The 15,571-nt window shown below is 35.5% G+C and overlaps 1 protein-coding gene across 10 annotated transcripts in view; it reads right to left on the bottom strand.

The window, feature by feature from the left end:
* Positions 1-15,571, bottom strand: part of AKAP6 (A-kinase anchoring protein 6) — a 580,300-nt gene that overhangs the window by 96,518 nt on the left and 468,211 nt on the right. The window lies entirely within an intron of this gene.

Consider the following 15,571-nt stretch of genomic DNA (forward strand, 5'->3'; position numbering starts at 1 on the left):
CACTCATCTCTGCCTCCCAAAGGACTAGTCTCAGAGTGGTACAAATAAAATGGTCCCTAAAAATTGTGTAACTTCCTCCTTATCCTATAAGTCCCCTAAATTCTCAGTTAACTTTTTTTTTTTTCATTTTTCTTTTACTTAAAAATTCCGTGTGGGCTTGGAGAAGAGGTACATATAGAGAGGAAAAGACAAAAAACAAAAAAACAGTGTTTTGAGAATGGTTACAAATCTACGCTTCCTTACTGATTACTGTAAAATGTCCCAAATATCACAATCGATTACAGAACTCTCTTCCCGCAATACGATATACATTGTATTCTAACAAACTGCCAAGTGGGTGTCTCCTAAAGGATGTCTTGCTGGTAATAATAAGTGTTATTTAATAAGTGACAGTTAACTAGGGTGATTCTCTTCAAATAACTCTATTTGGATAACTTCATAGTTAGAAAGTCCTATATTATGGACAACTATATATGACTATGGATATATTTTTTAAATGTGCACCTAAAAACAACTCGGAATAGAAAAACTAGATTCTGGTTAGAGTATTAAACATGTTTTACAACTTTAGCACATTTCCAAATGTATACTGGCAATCCCTAAACTTCTTTCTTCAATGCATAAAAGTTAGGTTACTGGGGTCCTTGGTAATAATACGCCATTGTCCTAACTGAGCTAAGATGAGCACCTTACCAGATCTAATAAGAAATGCTTTTGTCTGGGCAAAGTAGGAAATCAGCACGTTCAAAACATGCCCAAGCACTTGGGTGATTTTATTCACCTTGAAAACACGATACTATGTAAGATCCCAAACTAAAATACAACTGGAAGCAGCTTAAAGGAAAAGAAGGTGTAAAATCCCGGTTTCGGTTAACAGGCCCTCAGCATTTTCCTGCATATGTTTGCATACTTTTAGTTTCATATTTTAATCTTTCATTTACTAAACATGCACATCATTTGTATTATGTAAACTTCTCCAAATGTTAGTCATTTGTGGATCACAGAACAAAATGTTTTAAATGAGGTGATTTAAAGCATTTCGTAGTATTAATGAATGTTGATCAGGGTGTCAGAGCATCCAAAATTACATGAATATGCATAATGAAAAGAATCAAGGGTTGCTTTAGAGCTCTTTCAGAATTTGGCCTGTGATACATGGGAATTCTGATTGTATTTTCTAATGGCAGGCAATTACCAAGACCACATTACTCCAACACTTATGAAACACACTGTCCACTCGAGTTTTCTGGACTCAACACTAAACAAGTATTCTAGAAACCTAAACAGTGTTTTATTTATCAGAGTAATGATTGGAGAAGAGGGCAATCTGCTTTATGTAATCAGAGTCCCATCTAAAGATGATATGGCTGACAAAGATTTACATAATTAATTTGGTAAGACTTCTTTGACATAATATTGGGGGAACTAGCATTTCAAGCAAGCAGAAGAATCCTATTCAAATCTTTTGCTTATGCCATGTGCATTAATTGACAGAGGGAGTCCTCCAGCTGTGCCACCCGGGATCAGCCTCGACCAGTTATCACTTTCACTTGTAACAAGCTCACCCCCTCTCCTTACCCCAACTTTGAACAGCTCCTACACAGCAGATCAGTCAAGAAAGACAACAGTTTAGATGTGTCCCATAAACATCATAGTCTTGTAATAATAAAAATATAAAAAACAACTAGTTTAATTTTAGACATAATAAAATAATTTTCTCTGTGAAATCTAGTACCGGTAGTCACCGCAACAGCTATTATAAAAGGTTATTACATTAAAAAACCTGTCTTTATGTATGCTCTCTGTCTTTGTCACCATGTAACCTACTGTATAAACAGACTGATGAAAGATGTGATTGATGGACAATGCCTTCAGACTATAAAAGCTAAGAGAATCCAGCTAATTGTTAGATGTATTGGTATGTGCGTGAGAGGTAATAGAATGTCACGTAATTTAAGATGAAAATATTTATTTTAATTTTTGAAGCACTCTGAAGGTTGAATCGGATATAATTTAGGGCCTCAGCTGTATATGTCATCATGCCAGAGGGTTATATTTTTGTTGATGTTAGTATGTTTTTGCTTTTCTCTCTCCAGCATTTTCAGAAGCATTAGAGAGGGACAATCAACTGCCAGCTCTATTAGTTCTCGGTCATTCTATCAAGTAGGGCTACGTTAGCCTGTGGTGAGAAAATAATTTAGTCTTCATATTCATTCTGTCCACAGCAGTAAGTGAGCAGAGGTTGCCCCATTGTGCCCTGTAGTCTAGGGATGTTATGATATAGACTACTCTTCAATAGTGAAAAACGAGATTAACAAAGTTAAAGTCAGATGGCTTTTCTTGAGTGCTAAGGTAAATAAGCATCCGGTATTTAATTTCCCCACAGCACCTGCTGTGGGCCTGTCTAGTCAAAAATAAAATATATTCTGTTGAAAGGGCGTATTTACATTATTAAGTGTATTTGCTTGGCCAATTCAATTTTGACTAATGAAGCCTCCTAATAGATATGTGAATGATCTAAATTAAAGACACAGGCCACTCCTATTTTAAATGCCACTCCTGTGTGTATATAGAGATATATAAAGAAACCTTTAAAAACCGAATTACAAATAACCACAAACACTAGCTCATTTTTAAAGCTAAGAATTAAAGAAGTTTTTAGAAAATTCTTATTCAGTGCTTTCTTTTTAAAAGCACAAATACTAAAATTGAATTATAAAACAAAGTCAGCCAAAACAGGACTTCTGAAGTAAATATAATTAGAAATGCATGAAGACTTGATTGAGATAACTTTTTTGACAGTTATGCTAAAGGGTTTTTTTCCCCCCAAGACCTTTTTTTTTCCTTTTTTTTTTTTTTTTTTTGTTAAAAATCACACCGAAAATTCTGCCCAAATGGAGACTGGAACAATGCCTTGAAACAGTGTTAATTGTCACCATGGAAACCAGAAGAATAAGCCATTTTGAAACTGGTATAGAAGGCACACATTGAGCAACTCAAGCATTTTTCTGCCTCCCTCAATGTTAAAGAACAAGATGCCTTGTCACTGTGAGGTCAGAGAAAGAAAGCGTCATGAAAGGGATGTCGATGCTCACCGTCTAGTAAATAAAAAAATAAAAAATAAACTACATACAGCTAATGCTACAAGACTCTACCCAGTGAATCTTTTTGAAATACAAAGATCATCAAAAGATGGCCAGGATTGGGGGATGGATTCCACCTAAGCAAAACTTCAGGGCTATATTATGTGAACCTTGCCCCCAAAGCTCCCTGGGAATTCTGCTGTTGTAATAAAACTTCAGAAGAGGAAAGAAAAAAGGCAGCATGATGGAATTCAAAATAATGCTCTAAAAAGCACACAGAGAGATTAAGACATCCATTGTAAGACTTTTGTATGGTGCTTCTGTTGGTTATGCTGAAAAGAGACCAGACATTGCTGAGCGGAGAGTGAAGTTTTGGCTACGAAAAACACAAGAATTAAACCAAAGAATTTTCTTGATTATTAGAATAGGGCTGTCAGATGCTGTATCTTCAGGGTTTGAGTATTTACATCTTACACTGTATTTTAACTGGGCTTCATGTGATTTTATATGAGGAAGAGTAAAAGCAAGGAAAATGATCTAGTTATTATAATTACAGTTTGATTATCTTTCCCAGTGCAAAGTAATACCATAAACACCTGTATATCCAGCATAATCCCCTTTCCCATAAACACACAACAGGTAGAGAATATACACTGAGAAAATAAAATGTATTATAGTCTATCAACAAGAAAGCTTATGCTAGGAACACACCAAAACACCAAACTACTGGTAAAATTATGCGTGAAAATATGCATTTTTGCACAAAAATGCAGGGATGTGTCCGTCTATGACTCCCGCATTGTGTTTTCGGGCTAGTGTTTGCCCTCCTCATGCGAGGCTTCATGGTGGCCCCTCAGCAAGTCCATGCCTAATGCCATTCAGTGGTGAACAAAGAGTCTTTTTATATGAAAGTCCAGGGTCCACAGCTCAGCTGTACATGCTGAGTGCAGGAATCTGCTAGAGGCCAGTGTCCCCTTTGCAGCAGTTCTTGCACTGCCCCCTTTTTCAGAGCACCAGTGTCCAGCATCTCACAACGCATGTGATGTTTCACAGGGAGCCAATATCACCAACACTTAGGGAAGATGTTCAAGATTGAAGAAGAGGGTTCAAGCCCAAGACAAAGAACAAGTTTGTCTTATTGTTTTGTCAAAAGTCTTTATTTCTTGCAAACTCCTTGTATTTTACCATTAGCAATTTATGGCGAATAACTGCACAGAGAAATTATAAAGACTCCTACAATTGTCCTTGTAAATTAATAATAGGCTTTCTTGATTGGGATAAATCTGCTGCTGAGCCTTTGGAAAAATTAAAAAGTGCAATGTCATTTAAAATTGCCAGAACTCACACAGCAAATTACATCTGAGGTTAAGAATTGAGTTTTCCCCCCTCTTCTAGCTTATTTCATTTGCATGATCTGGAAATCACATTACATTGGCCATGTATTGTTAATTGGATATAGATTGCATTATCTTTAATATAAATCAAACTACAAATATTAAAATGAATTGCAAATTCCCTAATAGAAGATCATAAAACAATCTTTTTTAAAGTATCCCCCATTAATAATTTAATTCCAATTATATCACTCAGAAAACTTAAGTAGGAAACCTGGCAACTTATTTCTCCAATCATTCCTTTTACATAACAAATACCTAAGGCTTTTTAAACAAATACCCAGAGCAAAATTCACTGTTATAGAACAAAAATAAAAAACAACCATGACTGAAAACTTTTCAATGCCAATTTTAAGTAAAATACTGCATAAGAACACCAAATCTGCCTGTCTTGTCCCTTCTCTACCCAGGTCTAGGGTGAGAAAAAAGTCTGCTACAGAAAAGATTTACTAAGTTTAAGAACTATTGTAATCATACTCTGAAATTATAAAATTGATTATTATTCTTCTATTTATTTCTTAAAAGGTCCTCTAGCCCCTTAGATTTTTCTATAAATTTGATGTATTTCTGAAGTCTTTGCATGGCCTTTAATGAGTTTATATTAAATATTTAATACTGTTTAGGGCATATCCACTACTACCAAAAACAGTTATATTCCCAGCAGTCCCACTGTTTCAGGCAGAGGACTTGATTGATCCTCCTAGCCTGAATTGAGTAGAATGAAAAGAAGCAGTTGGAAAATAGCTGCAATCATTTAATGCAGATGACCTCTGACAGCCTCACAGCTCTTCTATCTGAACAGAAATTTGCATGGGGTCTCTGTGCAGAGGAACAATGTAACCTAAATGGTAGACAATCTTTATTCTAATGAAGTGGGTGTCAAGGTCAATGTAAAACTGCAATGATAAATGGTACACCACTAGGCAAGAGAAGTTGCATAGGCATTGTAGTGCTTTCACATTAATTGAAGACTGAAATGCACTGCGTGAAAAGCACAAGCCTCTCTTTTCACCATAATGTGTTAATGCGCCAATGCCGAAATGATTTCAAGATGTTTGCCTGTTGACATGTATCTTATTGCAAAAATAACGTAAATATGAAATTATGGCACAAAATGGATATTTTTAGAATTTAGCTTTTCCCCTGAATATAATTACAAAAATCTAAATGAAATATCTCCAAACAACGTCTTGACACCTAATGTAATTCCTTTGATCCCCCTTCCTTTTCTTTTTCTATTTAAACCTGTCTTTAATTAGTTTCAACCAGCCACCTTTTATAGACCCTTCGATGGGTACTTTCATACTGAGCTAAGTGTAAAAGAGGACCGAGGAGAGGAGAATCATTCAAATATATATATTTTCCCTCTTACTTCTAACTTTTCTACTTGGTCTGCAGTTAAGATCTTCAGGTGTTGTCTGTCCTGAATTAAAGTGTAATGAAAAGCCCATGGTTTGCAAAAGAAAATGACTATTTTCTAGCATGAGAACTAGAAAACTATAATCTGGTTGTTTGACATTGCCAAAATGACTACACAGCAATAATTACACCACTTCTTCACTTGATCTAGCAATTTTGTGGCAGTCAATATTTTTCTTTATATGAAAATAAGGACAGTAAGCTGCTTTAAAAAAATCCTGATCTGTTTAAGCCTGTGAAGGGAACATTGTTTGCTAATACACTCATTAGCAACCAAGCATTTTAAGTTCATCAATTAAACAGGAAATGGAGTTGCACCATTAGTCACAATTTGCTAAAATACTGATAAGAGCATATTGCTAACCATTTGAGAAACATTTCCAGGCTCAACCCATAATATGTTATAAACTGGATGCATTTTTATGGTTGACATTTTTTTCAGATTCCGGTAGACTCTGTGATACCGCCACCTTTCACAACACTAAGCGTCCTGCTACAAATAGATTTTAATAATGGAATTACAGTTATACTAGTCAAGAATGGTCGGTAGGTCTTTTGGTCTGCAGTCTCGGTGAATAGAAGGCTATTGGTATGATTTACTATAAAATAACTGATATTGCTTGTTTGCAAGTCTGATGTAAAAACAAACCGTCTCAAATAGAAATCGACATTCCTGAAACGGTAATTCAGAGAAAAAAAAATCTCAACATGAAGAAGGATAGTGAAAAAGGAAAAAAAGTTACTGATGAAACTGTTTAAAAAACTGTACAGCTTCATCTGCGTGTGATTTGTCAGGTCTGAAGCTTTGACGTGCCCAAGGGGCAGACCCCAGCGGGGAGTAGGCTGCCGAGCTAAATAGCTGTGAAAGAAGTCTTAATGTAGGATGGAATTCAAACTAACCTTGACATGACCTCGGGAAAAATATGCAAAAAGTAAAATGAATGCACTCTGCAAGATACATCCTAATTTTGTGGTGGAGCTGGTTAGTTTTACAAACGTAACTGAGACCTTAAAAGAAAAATAGAGAGCTAGTAAAAGGGGAAAACTTTGGAATTCAGGCAAAAAAAAAAAAAAAAAAAAAAAAGATGTAAGCAGGCATGATGTGTTATGGTGAAGGCATGTGAACCATTTGGAAAGAATCCAAATAAAAACCCACACCGAACAATATTGTTGTCAGCCTGTCTATTCAGGAAAATTGGTTTTTTTAGGTTGAATATAAATGACACAAAGCCAAGATTACATCATTGCATTACAAAGTCTGTTGTGGCTTTTAGCTGAACAAGCCCCATGGATCTATTGGTTTAGGACAGTAATTCAGTAAGGAGGTTTTAATGTGTTATTTTTCCTCCAGTGTCAATAAAAAATAGAAGAGTTTAAGAAAGAAATATCGTGAATGCTCTCTAGTCTCTTCCTTGCTTTTGATCTATATTTGATAAGCCAAACTCAAATTTTAGTTGATGCACTGGGTCTTGATTTGACTTTATTGTAAATTTTGCGTGTTTTGAAGTGATCGGCTTAAGGAGGAAGGCATTTGTTCTAGCTCCCCAGACAAGGACTGGCTAACTCATTGGATATACAGAAATTTTAATTGAGTGTCAACTTGTGCAGAAATTCAATCCTATTACCTTCTCAATGCAATTTTGGAGCAATACCAGTTATTTACTACACTACTAACCAGACTTTAAACACAATTAAATTGCTAAGAACATACACCCCAAATCTAATGACTTAAATCCCTACAGCAAGGATGTGAATTCCTGGATCAGGTATATATGCTTCTATTAGATTTTCATAAGCATAAAGTAAGCAGAAGGATGCAATCATTTAGAAGTACAGAAGTACAAGGAATTTTGCTAAGAACCTGTTGAACAGCCATTTGTAAAGATCACTGCTTAATAGATATGTCATGCCATAGGGCCCTTTTTTTGGTTTAGTCTTATTCAGTATTTTTATTAGTGAACATATTTGTATATGGCATGTTGATTAGATTGCCAGATTATACTAATCTCATTTATCAATAAAGAAGAATAAATATTTTAGCTCAGATATCATAAACTCAAGAACCTACAGGTAGTGGTATACTAGTAAACTGGCTCCCTGGGGGAGTGATTTCCCTGGTGTAAAAATTCCCATTATTGTGGATTCCAAGCTACCAATGGTTGCTACTGCTGGCAAAATTCCTGAATATTTGACAATCAGCTCTCAAAAGCTAGAACTAACCAGATCCAGCACCCCACTACTTGGCATCTAATGTACAGGAGTTGAGTATAGATAAGTCATCTTCTATCCTTCATACTCTAACTATTGCTAGGGTCATAGAAAAAGAGAACTATTGATATTTTTCTCTACTAAAAGAAAATGCATAAATGTCATGATTACTAACATTTGATTCCAGTCAAGGGGAAATAAGAGGAAGTAGTGTGGATTACGGAGGATAGGAGAGCGCAAGTTTCTCTACTCAGCTCTGCCAACTGTTCCTGTGTGGGAATATGGCTTCGATATGGCTTCTGTATGGCCAGGTACACATCTGAAGAGAAGATAGAATGTATATTTTTATGTGAAATCTTATAATTTTTATATGTTGAATTAAAACTTTTTAACACTGTACACGTCAACCTACGTCTCTGAGTTAGATCTGAATTTGCAGGCAACTATTTTGCAATGTCTATTTTAGACGATGATACTAGACTCCAAAGAGAACACAACATGCTGGCATAGTAGATGAAACTGAAGAAGGAGATAGGACAAATATTAAGTCAGACAGAGTTAATAACCATCCCCTCCCCTCACAAAAAAATAGAAATACAGAAACTGCACAAAGAATGGAGGTGACTAGGTTTCAATTGTCTTTAGGTTCAATGAGTCAACAGACAGTGGAAGGAATTAAAAAAAAAAAAAATGAAATATGATTCCGGGCTGAACTGAGACAAACCCAGGGTCAAAAAAAGAAAGGTAGCAGATAGATCAGCTTGACTGTGGTTTACTAGGCCCAAACCTGTAGTCCTGGTTCTCATTGGGTTCCATGTTCCAAGAGGGACCTAAGCAATGTATTAAATATCCAAAGGAGAGTACTTAAGGAAGGGAGAAGATTCAACACTTCTCCAGGGAGCAAGCTGTTGAAGAAGCCGGAGACAGATATTCAGCCGAGAGGTAAATAAGAGTTGAAGATGACAGAAGAGAGGGAAAAACATGTTAGCAGATTTGGAATATTTAGAGGACTAAATAGAAAACATTAATTTGTTTCATCTGACCTCAGAGGTCAAGCCTGGGATCAAAGACTGAAGCACAAGAAGAAACAAAGCTTGAGCGACAGTGAGTTCTCACTCACCAGAGTTATTCAGGCAGAGACCAGAAGTCTACCCAGTTGGGATATTTTATGGGATAATGAGGCACTGAATGAGGATTGGTCTAGAAGATAGTCTAGAATTCCTCTCAATTTTAGAAAGTTGAGCTTCTTTGAGCCCACATTCACCAGATCAGCCATAACAATCACGTTATTATGTGCAGAAGAAATGCCAAGACTGAAAAACAGCAAGTTAAGGAGAAGCTGTCACTTGCTGGAAAGAGATATAAGATACTCATGCAGAGAAACTCAGGAGAACAACAGTGGAGCAGAGACACAACCACATAAAATGTAAGCTATACAATCTAAGCGCAAATACAGAGAACAAAAAGAAAAGGCAAGGTTGACTGAAAAATTCTCAAATCATCTTCAATCTGTCCTACTTTAGAGGCATACTTGATGAACTCCTGAACTTAAGGAAACCTTTTGGGTCCTTTTTTTGACTAAATATTTTTAGGATATAGGAAACTTCTACTATACAATTTATGCAGATAGGTCCATATTTCAACAAGTCCTTCCTGTAGATATTTTAAAGATAAACTTCACAAATACCACTCTCAAAAATTTTCTTCCATTGATATATATCAGAACTTTCTCTAGCAGATATCTAGGAAATGTGTTATAACTCTTGCTGCCAGCAGGGTGGGCATAATGGCAATCTCTCCTCCATGCTATGAAACTTCATGGTTCTGCTGTATTACGTCGAAAATCTGCACATCTCAATGGGTTTTCTGTTCATTCCAATGCACTTCAGTGACGATGTGGATCATTGCCATAATACATCATGACTGTTCTAATTACAGTTTCATTATGATATACCCTATCAGGGCTGTTGTAATGTCATGTCAGCACATAGTAAGAACAGTTATGCAATTATGTAATATCTGTTAGAGTATGCAGTGTAGAATGGAAAACAAAAAAAAAAAAGAAAAAAGACATGAGGAGCAGCAGTTAATGTAATGAAACTCAGTTTTCTCCTTTAAAAAAGTTTCTAATTTAAAAGTACCATTTCTTTTGTTTCCCATCTCCCAACCTAAACAAACGCCTTCAAACACATTTATTGTTGTTTAATTGGATACTACTATATAATTTAATGGACTAATTTTTTTAATAAAGCAAGATAAGAAGAGAAAAGGGAAGTCCTTGACTGTAAGCTGTTCTCTGTAAGTCACAAAAGAATAAGATTCACCTAATTTATGCGACAAGAAATCCAGTAAAAATTTAAGTGTAATAAATTTAAGCCCACTGAGGCTTACTATTATGCAAACTTCAAATACAACGTCACATTCTTCTGTTGCCCTTGATCTCTTGTGTGCACACAGAATTTCTTGCCTCATCTCCTAAAACTCAATTGACCACCTCCGTCTTAAAAAAAACTATGATAATGAAATGAGATAAAGCATTAGCATCCATATTTACTTCTCTAAATTATGACCATAAGTATTCACTTGCCTTTATTCCAGCTGCCAAAATATACCCAAATATCTACAAAAACAGAAATCTTGTCATTTGTCATAAATTTGAAGAATAAACTCTCAAAGGATGAGGGCATGCCTTTTTGGTCAACCATGGAGTATCTTGAATATTTGAGGCCTTCAGAAAACACTGAGTCAATGAATAGTTTCTCAAACTAAGTGATACATGAACTTCTTTTTGTTGTTTTAATATACAATCATGGGAGAATTTATATATCAAAGCTTACCCCATATCTTTATAGCTGAATTACAGCCCTGTTCAATGCATTTATAATAGAAATGCTGACGAAGCCTAAACCATGGACGTGTACAGTTGTGCAGCAGCAGCCATTTCAAATATAGATATATTTTTAGCATTAGGAGGGACCAAGTTTGTTTAAATCTGGACTTTTTTTTTTTTACAATTGCAAGTAATGTTAATAACACACTGTAAATGTTAAGGCTAAGTGTGCAATGTCAAAATAGATTGAATCTCTCTGAAAATTGGAAATTCAGGCTTTTCAAACGTAATCCAGATGTTTGGCTTTTATTCAGATTTCAAGAAAGAGGGAACTAATATGATATAAAATTCATACATGCATATTTCATTAGTGCCTTTTGTATCACTGAATTAAACATTCTGAAACGTGCTTTTCCCAAATCACATAGAGTTTTAAACCAAAGCAGTTGCCAAGATGTTGCTCACCTCAAAAATAATGCCAAATTAATCTCATAAGGAAGAAACTATATATTTCTTATGTTAACTCTGTTGATAATGTTTCTCCAAAGAGAGTATTCTGCTTTCTCTTTGAGGATGGCAAGAAAAATGAGAAGTAGAACACTGTAGCCATTGTAGTGTATCAAAAAGATATTACTGCCGAACATGGTAACTTGGAAAATCTGTGAAAATCAGTGGCCTAAATGAAGGCTGAAAGCACTGTCCCCCATACTGTCATCATCAAAAACAATCTTTTCAAGTTTAGTGCAAATGGGCGTTCCCTAGGGACCATGGACTCCAGCACTGAGAAGCATGTCCAGAACTCACCATGAAGGTGTTAAGACAGAGCCAATCAAAGCATTTCCAGGGTTGTCTGCTCTGAAAATACAAGAGAAATGCCATCATACCTTTATGTATTCACATCATGACTTTTCTTTAGTAGGGTGTTTTTAACCTTTCAAAGGGTTTTAATATCTGTAATCTTAATAGATCCATAATGCCATGGGGTTTTTCTTGGTGACTGCCTGAGTCCATGTATAATAAAATATTTGATCTCTTAGGCCACTTTTTGAGAGTACTCTGGGTGTCTTCTTATCAGATGAGGATGAATGTTGTTTCAGAATTAGGATATAAGCTCCTGCAATGGAGTATATAAGGTCAGGGACCATGTTTTGTTGACCCTTTATCTGCTGTAACTCTAAGCATTATGGCTTAGATATAGAAGGTAGTTGGAAAATATTTATTCATTTGAATTTCTCCTAAAAGACCAGGTGAGCCTGTATCAGGCTGTTGAAATATATGCCAGGTATAATTATATAGTACACAGAAATGAGCAGCAGGTGATTGCCTTATTTCTCTCTGAATTTAATGCTCAGTAAAACTTATTTGGTTAAAGCATCCCGTATAGAAATATTCTCAATTTTTAGAAACAGTGAACAAATTTAATTGTTTCCCATGGCCAGGAATGGTTAATATAAGAAAAGCTTCTATAAAATGTATCAAAGAAAAGAAGAAGGTGACAGCAGCTCTTTAAATATTTAAGGACACCTTTTATGAGTTCAGTGTTTTCTCACAGCAATAACATTTGATCAGAATGCAAGAGGCTGGCTCCAATTTCTAGTTCCAACACGAGTCTGCTATAGACTTAAAAACCTTTCTGTTCTAGCCTCTCTTTTTTGTTTCTTTGGGGTACATGTCCATATTTACCAGAGAGAGCTTTTAAGAAAATAAACTTTAAAGATTTTAGGCTTTAAGCTTTAAGTACTGTGTCTTGCTTCAGCCTCAAAAAGCTTGACTGTCATTTCAATGGATTTTTCTCTTTTTTGTTCTCCTACGCGGCAAACCCATGGGGAAAGTTAGTAATATCACTTCTGTCTTACGGGTTAAAAATTGATACACAGACGTTAAGTGACTTGCCCAAGGTCAGTAAGACCATGCTAAAAGCCAGAAACAGAATTTTCCGGAAGAATTTCAGCTTAGTTTGCTAGGCCATTCTGTTATTCGTGACAATGCATCTTTAGATATCAGTCCAGAAGTCTGAGGAAATTGGTGGGCCCTGGGAGTATAATGTAAATAAAGTCAAGAATGCCATCCAAAGTGACTTCAGAGTAGTCAAAACACAGTTAAGAACCCCACCCTTATAGTTTCTACAGCCAGATTCAGTTTGGTGTAGGTGCATCTTCCAAACCTCCATACATCTTCAACAGCACGAGGCTGAGGCTAAAAGTGCAGATAGGAGAGTTCTCACTGTTAGTCACACCTGTCATCCAGGAGCTCTGGGGTACAGGTAAAAATTTATTAGTATAAACTAAGACTAAAAAGAGCAAACCTTGGTTGTGACAACTGCTTTTAACCATTTTTCCAGTTATGTAAGGGAGTCTACCATAAACATTCAAGTAAGTTTACCGAAACAGTGCATCAAACAGAAACATACTGTATTTGTGTGTATGTGTATGTATGTGTATCCAATCACACAAGTGATAAAAGTAAGGAAGAGGATGGAGAGAAGATTTAGAGAACAAAATGAAGGAAATGCATAGATGGATGGAGAGAAAGTAATAAGTAAATAGGGAGAATTACAAAGGTTTAAACAGATAGGGGAAACAATAACTAGTCTGCAGAGAATAAACCACAACAACTACATAAAAATAAAAGTACTGCAGAAGCGGAAGGAAATCACAGCTGGAGAGAAGGTCTTCAGTGAATGACTTCCCTGAAATAATCAGATGAAAGAATATGATAATGATGGCTTAAAAAAATTGTGTAAGGGCTGCAAAAATTCACTAAGAGGAGATGAGAACAAAAAGAGGCAGAAGTACCAGGATGTGGCCATTTAGTACAGCTTACATCCATAATAAAGGAAAACTTTTCAAGAATAAATAGTTACTAAAATTTGTGATGTCGAGGATTTTCTCTAAGCACCATCGATAGGGAGCCCCTTCACTGGGCACCATCTTCCCCGTGACTGTTACTTCTGCCTTTGCTATATCGGTGGCTTGCTACGTGGTCCAAGGGATGCCATTTCATATTTCTGTGTAAAATCTGTTCCATTTAAAACAGGGACAATGATATACTTGCCACTTACCCACCACAGATATATTTTAAGAAGTAAATAGGTCATGTTTCTACAAAATTTCAAATCTCTGTGGAAAATGCAACATTAAAAAAAAAAAAGTCTCTACTTTTAATACACATGACTTTTGTAAAAAGATTTTTTTGGTCTGTTACCCATTTGTAAGTAAGAATGCAAATTTCCCATTCATTTTTCTTATATGTCTTAGAAATAAGGTACTATAACTATTGTCTACATTAGAGAGTAAAACAAGTCACATTGGAGGGGAGTCATTGAAAAGGTACTATATATATATATTTTTTCCCTCATCTTTTAGAAAATATATCAACAAAGCATTACTATTTTTCTCTACCCTTGATGAAGGGAGGAGGGAACATGTTGATATTACCCAGTAATACTACTTCTCAAAATCTATACTCACATGACCATTTAATTACCGAGTTCTATAAACATGGAAACAGAAAAGGACCCACGCCAAACATTTTAATTTGTGAACTAATGAGTTTCAAAGAGGCCAAAAAGAAAAGAAAATATATGCCTGGAATCAGATTGCCCATTTTTAAACTCTGCTTGCATTGCTTACTAGCTGTGTAATTCTCTACGCCTTAGTTGCGCATCGGGGGATAATATTAATACTTCTTTCATAAGGTTGCTCTGAGGACTGAATGTGCTAATATATGCAATTTCCTAGACAATTCCTATTACGTAATAAGCACTATATTCAAGTGTTTGTTCACACTTGATCCAAATGTTGCACGTTAAAAAAATATAACCTTTGGCATAACTTTTCTCATCTCTTTTATGCCCCTAGTTTGTATATTTATGTAAAATTTCCCTTCACTAAATAAAACACTGAATCTAGGAATCAAAATTCAGTAGGAAAAAAACCTTGCCTTTTATTGACTTCCACTGAACACACGGCTGAAAGCTATTGTGATTTGCCATTGGTTTGTTACTCTTCCCCAGTGTGTCTTCCTGATTTTGGTAAAGGCCTAGGAGCATGTCAAACTAATTCCCAAATCTGAGGGGTTTTCCCATACTGCATTCTTCTGCAATGCACCTATCTCCATTCGACTTATTAAAATTCTATCTAGCAAGGTCCAGTTCAAATTTCATTTCTACAAAGGTGTTCTAAGACCAGTACTTTTTTTATACCACACAAATGTGCTATCTTGGCTGTAATTTCATGTTTTTTGGTTTTATTTTTCTACATGGATTATAAATTACTATGGAAAAGGATAACCTTCCTTTCAGTTTGTTCTCCAAAGGATATAGTAATACCTAACAAATGCTTATTGCCTCATCGTCATAGTCAGACAGCATCATTCCTTACTCTTCCTTACTTTTTAAAGTAAGGGTGGAATTATTCAACCATTAATTCCTAATATATGTATTAGAACATATGGACATATGTAATTTTTAAAATATATGTGAGAAAAGAGAATTAAGGTAGGAAATATCATTGTGCATAGGCACACAGAAAGTGATGCAAATTTCATAAATTATTACTGGGGCTTGATACTAAGTAGTACAGTTTGGAAAGTAGAAAAAACTTGAAATCAATTTTTCCCCAAGTAAATATGAATCT

This window comes from Eschrichtius robustus, chromosome 1, assembly GCF_028021215.1.
Source record: "Eschrichtius robustus isolate mEscRob2 chromosome 1, mEscRob2.pri, whole genome shotgun sequence".
Lineage (NCBI taxonomy): Eukaryota > Metazoa > Chordata > Mammalia > Artiodactyla > Eschrichtiidae > Eschrichtius > Eschrichtius robustus.